We start from the raw sequence: 9562 nt of genomic DNA, 5'->3' as shown, positions 1-9562 counted from the left end.
GAAATCCTCCCAATGCACGAGAAGCTTTACAGTTTTGTGCATCCAGCTCCTCTTCAGACCTATTTGTTTCCATGGTTACAGAATATAAACAAACCGTGTAAGTGATCTTGCAGCCATGTTTTTTTTTACATTTCCTTTTACCCCAAAACAGCTAAAAATGCATGATTATCCGGAATAGAAAGTGATCAATAACTAATTGTGACTAGGTTCTCCGGTAGCTAATAAATGGGGATCCCAGTGACTGTACTTTCCAAAATTAGCTTATTCTAGAAGTAAAGATGCAAAGAAAACATCACAGTAAAATCCTTTAATTCAATTCCAGGACTCGACGTCTGCCCCATAATCCAATATTCTGGATTCTCGAAGTTCTGGAATATTGGATGCTGGATTTAAGTTTTTTTTTTAGGATTTTGATATTGATATCCTATCCTAGGGATAGGTCATCATCATCAATTTGGGTGTGTGTGGGGGGCGGTGTCTGTTAATCGTCACCTCCACAACCAGCTGTGTGCAGCTCCTGGGGTGGCCGAATGTACACAATGTATGGAGCCAGAATAGCACAGCACCGTGTAGTGGCCATTCTCGGTATGGCAGCTCAGCTCCTATTAAAGTGAATGTGATCCGAGCTGCAGTACCGAGCACAACCACTAGATCGTGCACACCAGGCCAACAACTGATCGATGGTTGTGCCGGGACCAGAGGGGGAGCAATGAATGACTTTTATGTGTTTTGTGCATACACCTGCATACAGTGCTGTGAGTTGGACAGAGTTTCACATCATTGGCACCGAGGCCATATTATTGGGAGACCTCACACCGATCTGATTACATTTAATGTATTAATGAAATTGTATTCAGCGAATGAAAATAAAGCGGCGGCGACGGCGGCGGCCTCTTCTCTCATCTCCATTCGCTGCAGATCGCTGACCTGCTGGCTTTTAAATGCAGTCAAACGGCCGTGCTCCGGTGTGGGCTCAGGTGAGCGCTGCATTAATGATGTCCTACGGTACTTAGCTTTCTGGCCACATACCGTTCAGTGAATACAGATGGAGGGACAGGCGAGCGCCCGCCGTATCACCACCCAGCGAAATGTGGACTTAAACAAAGATTTCCAGTGCCAGGAAAACAGACCTGACGGCTGCCAAATGAGATGGAGAGAGCGGTTTTCTTTTATCGTCTGTGTTCTGCAAATTTGCATGCAGCGTGGGAGCAAATATTATACTGTGAATTAGTCTTGTGCATTGCCAAGAACTACAAATCCCAGCAATTTTTTTAATACAGCTTCAATGTTTTCACAATGGACTATGCAGTATTACAAATGACTTCTGCTCGGAACTGGGATCAGAATTATCTGGGCCCCATATTGGCCCCTGAGCTCCCATTAGGTCCCTTCCATTATGTGCTCTATAGTGTACATGTTTGGGCCACCTGGGGGCTCCTATGTTATTATCTGCACAGTCATGAAGAAGTAGACCATGATTATTATACAGACCCTCTGGCTCATATCACATATTTAGTGATCGCTGCAAGAGAGAGAACAGAATATTGATTGAGCCGGTGAGCACTGGCATTAAATGATGGCTACCAGGGGCGTAGCGCGAGTTGCCAGTGCCCTGGGCAAAGCACGTACTTGGCGCCCCTAACCCTCCAGAATTAGCGCACAGACTCCAGTACTGATCCGGGTGAACCCCTTATCCCACAAGCACATGTATCGCATTTTAAAACAATATTGATCTTATTATATTTTACCTTTCACCCTCTTTTTTTTTCTGCTGAAATCTTAAATACAATTTTAAAAATGAAAAATACACATTATTATTTATATTTTTAGTGTTTATTTTTACTACATTATTTTTATTTAAAAAACAAAGACAGAAACATAATGATCCCTGCAGTAGATAAATAAACAGCATAGCGCATGAAAGTAATATATGGTATTTAATTAACATGGGTTTTGTTAAAAAAAAAAAAAATGCGAACGCCATCCCGCCACTTCACGGTGACCGTAATTGGGAGAGTTCTAACTCTAATATTAAAAACCTTACCGGTTGTCAAGTGACATGCATGTGGGTAAGGGCTGAGAAGGACTGAGCCCAACCAGTGGACACACAGCCAACGGAGACCACATCAATAATGCCCAGCTCAAAGGAAAGGCTACCACACCTTCATATGCACATGATGCAATCAGACTGAAAAAAACCCAAAGGTATGAAATGGGATATAAATTGGTGTGCATGCAGCATGTAAGCGCATGTTCACACTGAACAGAAAAAAAAAGACAGAAACATAATGATAAAATGCACTGCAGTAAATAAATTGTTGAGGTAGGGCTAAATTAACCCTTCACGGTTGAGCCAGTGATTTCCAAATTAATTCACAGGGCGTTGCTAGCAACTGGTAATGACCACACGGAGACGGGGGTCTCTGTACGGGAGGATCGAGGCAGATCACTGAGCCCCTTTACTGAATCTCACATTACATAGCATTCTGCTTAATTATGCAAAGTATACAGCTACCAATAGAATCGTAATACATTTAAGCCAATAGTATTGCAAGAAAATCGGAATATGTCCCCAGCTGCGTGACGTAGAATATAGAACAATAGCGCATTCTTTTAGGGTCTCATCTCATATCTCATATCTTGTACAAGCTGGAACAGTCTGGTTTCATAACAGCCGTGAACTTTCATCTAGTTAATTTACAAAATTTAACTCATAAACAACAAAATGGCGTCGCAAGCACAAAAATGGAGTCTAAAGAACAAGATGTCCCGTACATCTGAATACTGTACTTCACAATTCCCCCCTAGATAAATTTTGATAACACATATGCAGCATCAGAGGTGCTATCCCAAGCCATAAGTTCGAGGGGTACTGGTCTTCACATGACTGATGCCGTGTTGTCAGTCATGGCTGTCGCTGCGCACCTGTCCTCCCTGTATACTGCAGTTCACGAATAACAACTTTTGATGACGGTGGTGGAGATCTTTTGTAGGTAGCCATGTGCTTGGCTTCAACATCTTCATCAAGTAGCCTTTTGAGATCGGTGCAGAGAAGAGCAGGGGCGACGACACCTTTGTTATCATCATTAGCTGTCTTAGTGCAGAATTTCCTAATACATACAGAAATACACCAAAGAACAGGTTTTAGTATCACATATACAACAAGCATACAGGCAGCAATGTGTAACAAGCTCTGTAAGACCCCAGCTATCCAGCCCCCAATTCCCTTAAATCAATTGGCTGGATTGAGAAAGGAGAAGGTGTCTGACCACCAACTGTCCCTATTACGATCATTGTCTTAATCGTATTGATCTCTGAGTCTTTGAATATCTTCTAACTTTAACTTCATAGTACTGTTAGGATCTATATAATGACAGCAAGCGGGTCCGATGACCTGACACATACCACCTTGTGCTGCTGTTAAGTAGTCCAGCACTATAGTTTGTTGATTAGTGACTATAATAAGTTGATTTTGGACAGCAGCAGTAGTGTTAAGAATATCCAATATATCCCAAATTTGATCATCTAGATAGTCTGTGGCCCTAACCAATTTATCCCACATTTGTGTAATCATAGGGTAAATGAAAATAGAACTGACAATTTTATTGGCCACACTCATCTGCACTATATGTGGTCTCCCTGAAGGGCGGGGTGAATTGTCCGCAGCTCTTTTGTATAATGTATGTTTGGGTATAGCCTGTGTATCCAACTGTTTGTTCGGAATAACAAAGGTGGCCGGGGTCAAGCGACCAAGAGTACAAGTACCTCTTACCCCTACTGGCAACCATTTATAAGCATTGTCTCCACATACCCAGAACATGTCATCAGGTAAATCCCATAGGGCTGGATGTTGCAGTACCAATCTATGAACTAAGTCTATGAACGCAGATGCATTCTGAAGCATGCACCAAGCTGGAGATTGTCCTAAAGGACTACAATAACCTGCATCGGGATTTCCACAAGTGGGGGTTCCTGGCACATATTCAGAGGACTCATTATAAGATATATTGCCAGGAATACTGGCACAGGTTTCGTTAGAACCCTGGGGAAACAAATTAGAAAATTCACATGACGTATTATGTAACCTTCTTTCTAGCAACATTGGTTTGAAGGCGTCAGTAGAGTGTGAAGTTACATTGAAACTGACTTGTAGACCATATGTTGGAATTTGCCCCAGATTGGTTAGACTAGTCTTATTCTTGGGGACCCAAGCCCCTCCTTTGTAGGCCAAATATTGAAGTTGTGTATTACTTCCTGAAAGGTTACCTTGTCACCAGGGGTATCCCACCCATCCCACAATAGGTATACCAACAGTTAAATTCCATAACTTAGCATTATCTGTGGCATTATTAGCGAGTGTGTCAGAACAGTCAGTCCAAGCAAATACGGTAACTCCTCAGGTGGAACAGTGATAGCCAAAAAGGGGATGCTTGTGGCTGACACTGGTGAATACGTGCAGATCCAACAGTCTGCCAGAGACTGGGAATTGTCCAACAAATCTCTCAGTAATTTTTCATGATGTTGTGTAAACTTATTATTCAAGGACGTTGGGGAATCTAGGCTGTCCCATGCGGTTACCAGTAATAATATGAAAAATGTGAAAAACCAAAACATTATGCCCCTTCATTTGCTATTGGCTTGTTGGGTGATGAGGACTTCATAGGGACCGTCATACAAAGGTTCTAGTCCGTGCTTCCTGACATGCCTTTTTACGACTACCAAATCACCAGGCTTCAGGTTATGACAGGTGTCGGTTTCTGCTGAATCTGGAGAAGAAAAGGAAACTAGAACATAGGTGTTAGCAAGATTTTTACTAAGCTGAATAACATATTGAACAGCATGGTCAGTTTCTTCTGATAACTGCTGGGGCTGGAAGTTTGCAACTGGGGGCCTAGTACCAAACAATATCTCATATGGGGACAGGCCATGTTTTGCAATAGGGGTAGTACGGATATGGTATAGTACAATGGGTAGGAGCTCTGGCCATGGAGCCGTAGTCTCCTGCATCATTTTGGTCAATTGTCCCTTCAATGTGCCGTTCAGCCTCTCAACTTTCCCACTGGATTGTGGGTAGTACGGAGTATGGAGGGTTACAGTGGATGCAAGCATTGTCAGAACTTCTTGGTACACATGAGAAGAAAAGGCCGGACCTTGATCACTTTCAACAACTTCTGGAACCCCATATCTGCATATAACTTCCATCACCAGTTTCTTCGCTGTAGTTTTTGCAGTCATGTTGGTAACGGGGAATGCTTCCGGCCAACTGGAGAACCGGGGCCCAGTAGAATTTTTGCACCAGTGTGAGGGCCTGATTCTTTCCTCCATGTGTAGGCCCATGTGCCCATGTGGCAATAGCAGGGTACATCCGCTTAGGGAGACACACAAGTTGGTCCTTTTTCCAGAGACCATTATCCATACGTGCCCCATCAGTCTTCCATTGCTTCACCTCTTCCTTTGGAGAAATTCTCTGCACTGTCATTAAGCGGTCTCGTGGGGTCCAACAGAAAACTTCAGTCTGTTGTAGATCATCAGGTTCTTGTAGGGTCAGTGCTTCTTGTAACTGTTTATGCCGAGAGCGTATGGTCACCATAGTTGGTATAGTTGGTTCAACGGGTAAGAGAGCGGCGGCTTTTGCTTGCATATCCACAAATGTGTTGCCAACAGTCTGTGGGCTGTTCCTAGGACCGTGCGCCCTAACTTTGATAATGGCCACCTGAGTAGGTAATTTGATCGAGTCCATGAGGGTTTTAACAGCTTCAGCATTTTTCACTGGGGTTCCAGCAGTAGTAATAAACCCTCGATTGGCCCATAGAGCCCCAAAATCGTGAGCAATACCAAATGCATACCGTGAGTCCGTGTACATATTAGCCCGTCTGTTCTTGGCCAAAGTACATGCAGTAGACAGAGCCTGGAGTTCTGCTTCTTGTGATGACTGCGAGGGTGGGAGTGCAGCTGCGTGCACTACAGTGTCCTCTGTGGTGACAGCGTATCCCGTGTGGAATCTACCAAACTCGTCAGCATATCTTGAACCATCCGTGTATAACACCAGATCAGGATTTGGGAGTGGATTCTCACTGACATTTGGTGGAGTAGCTGTTTCTTCAGTCAGAAGTTGGGAACAATCATGTTGGAGAAAATCCTCATCACTGCCATCTTTCTTGGGGATCGGCAGTAAAGTAGCGGGGTTGATTGTTGTACAGCGATGCAACTTGACATAATCAGGCAAAAGGAGTGAACACTGCAGCCGTAAGTGTCGTTGCACAGTCAAATGTCTTGGTTGCTGAAGGCTCAGTATTGCTGCAATATCATGCGGGGCAAAAATATGCGTTTCATGTCCAAGAATTATGTCTGCAGTCTGTCATGGTCACGTGTGTCTGGACGCAGATGTTTCCGCAAGGCGAACCCATGTGACACACGTGACCCTGGATACACCGCCTCCAGTGGGGCGCATTTAAATAATAAAACGTGCAGGTGGATACGCCGCCTCCACCTGGCGAATTTGGGAATTACACGTTATACATAAAATCTGGAAACCCCGCCTCCAGTAAGGCAAATTTAAATAATAAGGGGGACCTGGGAAACAATTACAATGGTGGGCCCTGCGATAGGGAATGGGGGACGTGGAGACCTCCTAAGCTCCCCTGAGCCAGTGTCCCTGCACTCCTTACATTCCCTATACAGGCTCCGCACCTGTCGCCGTACGCGTACCTTAACGCCCTTGCTCACCCTGACCCTAAACCCTCACTAGGGAATGGGTCGGTGCGGAGACTAATCCCACCACTGCACTAATAACACACATGAGGAAAGAGACAATACAGGGGAAACACCACTTAGCTTTGCTCTGTTGCGTGCGCTCCTAGCAACAGAGCCCACCACCTGCGTGCGTCTTCTCCTCCACCCGGATCCATCACCATAACAGGATCCTTCACCTTAGTGCAGCCTTGGAGCAGAGTCCACCACCAGTTGCAGCTGCTTAGTAACAGAGTCCCAAGGATGAGTTCAGCTTCTGACACAAAGTCGAGCATGCTTGAGTCCAGCTCAGCAGCCAAGTCCCACATGGTGAGTGCCACTCTCCATAGTAGCCACTCCACCAGTCCATGCAGACACTTCCTGCTGACACCATCACTGCGACCCCACCACGCCATGCCAGCCCTTCGTCCAGACACCATAGCTGACACACGTCCCCTCTGGCTAAGCTGCGCAGGACTCCTCACCAGCTCCATCCTTCCTCCAGGCTCTCCAACTCAGAGTGAAAACAATCTCACAATATCACAGGCAGTGATTGCACACCTCTAGCACACCTTTATAGGGTGTCACACCTGATCCATAATTAAGTGCACAAAAGCCTAAAGTGCAATACCACTAACCACCACCGGGGACAGTCAAGACACCTTGGAACTTTCCAAAGTAAAAAAAGTTCACCCAGTGCAATTTAAAACTGTCAGATCACTTCAGATCATGACACAGTCTTGTCAAGCAACGAGTGAGTGGCATGAACTGCCCTCATGCAACTTGGTGATGCTCTGGCCACTGGGTCGAGGCGGGCCGAATAATAGCCCACTGGTCGCTTCCTATTGCCATGTGATTGTGTAAGTACTCCTGCTGCGTGTCCTTCATTCTCAGACACATACAAATGGAACAGTCGAGTATAGTCCGGGATGCCCAAGGCAGGGGCGGAAGCAATAAGCCGCTTTAACTCAGAGAAGGCATGATGAAGGCTTTCCATGCAAACCGGTGATCTTTCCTTGTAGCTCATTATACCGTCTTTCAAGGCATTGTAAAGGGGTTGCATTATGCGGGATGCATCTGGTATCCACTGACGACAGTAGGTACATAGTCCAAGAAAAGGCTGGAGTTCAGTTTCATCTTTTGGGAAAGGAAGGGAGCTGACAGCTATTTTTCTTTCTTCTGTGAAGTGTCTGACACCCTGAAGGAGACAGTGACCCAAGAAGATCACTTGACCAAGGCAGAACTGAAGTCTCGAGGCCGAAACCCGACAGTTCAGTGCTGCCACATACTTAAGGAGGCTAACAGTGGCAGAAATGGCTAAAGACACCTGCTCATATTTTTTTGCAAACTGGTTGGGACTGTTTTGGGCCCCTTGTGACATAACTGTCCATGTTAACTGTCGTTCCTGATAAGTGAATGCAAATACAAACTGACAATTTGGGTGTAATGGAATGCTAAAGAAGGCATTGGTAAGATCAATAACTGTAAACCAAGCAGCATCCTGGGGTATTTGGGACAAAAGAGTATGAGGATTAGGCACCAGGGTTGAGAAACACTTTTACTGGTTCTACGGGCATTTTCCCTATATCATTTGGCCCTTTTTACCAGATTTTAGATAGTATCTCTGAGAGGTATGGGGTGAGTCATTGATCCTCAGACAATATTGGGGATGGATCTGAGCCTATCAGGGCCATCATAACTGTAGGAAGGGCATGCAAAATACGGATTTCCTCACTGTCTTCATCTACATAGGGATTTTATAACATAAGAACCATCTGACCATCATCTTGGAATTGTATTCCGGAGCGGAACTGTGATAATAAATCTGCCCCTAGTAAATTTACTGGACATGTGGGAGAGATTACGAACTGAACAGTAACCTTGGGAAAAGGTCACACAGAAATAGGGTTTATGAAAGAATATTAATTGGGTCTACCATCTACTCCGATCAAAACAGCAGGAGAATGACAATCTCTGAATGTGTTCGAGTCTGGCACAGCGCTACCAGTAGCTGAAGTCTGGGGGGGGAGGAGAGTTGGCTGTGTGGGCTGAAGGGCACACTGTGTGCTCGCAGCTGCAGTGGGGGCTGGAGGCTGCTGTTTGCGTTTGTTTTTTTTTTTTGTTTTTTTTCTGTACGCTGAACAGACGGGTTAAATTCTTCTGAAAACTTTTTTTCTTTTTCCTCTGGATCAGGTGAACGGGGATTGAGGCTGTCAGCAAAGGTGGTGGCTGCGACTCTCGGTCTCCTTGTACAATTGTCATCTAGCAGGGAGACCTCTTCTTTCAAATCATTCTTTTAACTATTCGACTGCCTAACACATTGGTATCATTAATCTCAGTTCCTTCTTTTAATCACTTCCTCACACCACAGTCACTTGCTTGAACCACAAACAATCCGTCTTTTCCATAATAAACAATTTTTACTTCTTCAACATAGCAGTAACAGAAACAATCAGAATTCACTTTCTCTGTTCTTCCTAACACCTTCGTCACACAATTAATGTGCCAAGCCACAGAATACCTCAGCGCCTTCAAGTAATCCATCATCAGTCAACCTTTTAACTCCTTCATCCCATAGCGTAGGCTGCAACCTCCCTCCCTTAGGAAATCCCAGAATCGAAAATATTTTTCCTGCATTCCTGACAAATTTCTTTCCTCGTCTTTGAATCATAAGACTAACAGTATCTGATCCTTCACACAATTCCAAACTTTTCTTTTTCTTCCACAGAAACATAATTCTCTCCTTTAGAGCTAAATATCCTGACAAATTGTGCACAATACTGGAGCAGCCGTCTCCGTTTGTTCCACAGGGTCAACCCCCTCTGGGAAGCCC

At 44.7% G+C, this 9562-nt stretch overlaps 1 protein-coding gene across 1 annotated transcript in view; it reads right to left on the bottom strand.

The window, feature by feature from the left end:
* Positions 1-1892: 1892 nt before the first annotated feature.
* The window catches only part of ST6GALNAC3 (ST6 N-acetylgalactosaminide alpha-2,6-sialyltransferase 3), a 426930-nt gene continuing 419260 nt past the window's right edge, over positions 1893-9562 (bottom strand). Inside the window, exon 6 of the transcript XR_012220156.1 lies at positions 1893-3110. The gene's annotated coding sequence lies outside the window, so the exon portion shown is untranslated. The remainder of the gene's footprint in view (positions 3111-9562) is intronic.

The sequence above is a fragment of the Dendrobates tinctorius genome, unplaced genomic scaffold (assembly GCF_039654945.1).
Source record: "Dendrobates tinctorius isolate UK_male_01 unplaced genomic scaffold, ASM3965494v1 ptg000138l, whole genome shotgun sequence".
In the NCBI taxonomy this organism is placed as follows: domain Eukaryota; kingdom Metazoa; phylum Chordata; class Amphibia; order Anura; family Dendrobatidae; genus Dendrobates; species Dendrobates tinctorius.
The sequence above is the reverse complement of the archived record's forward strand: the minus strand, read 5'-3'. Positions and strand labels throughout refer to the sequence as shown.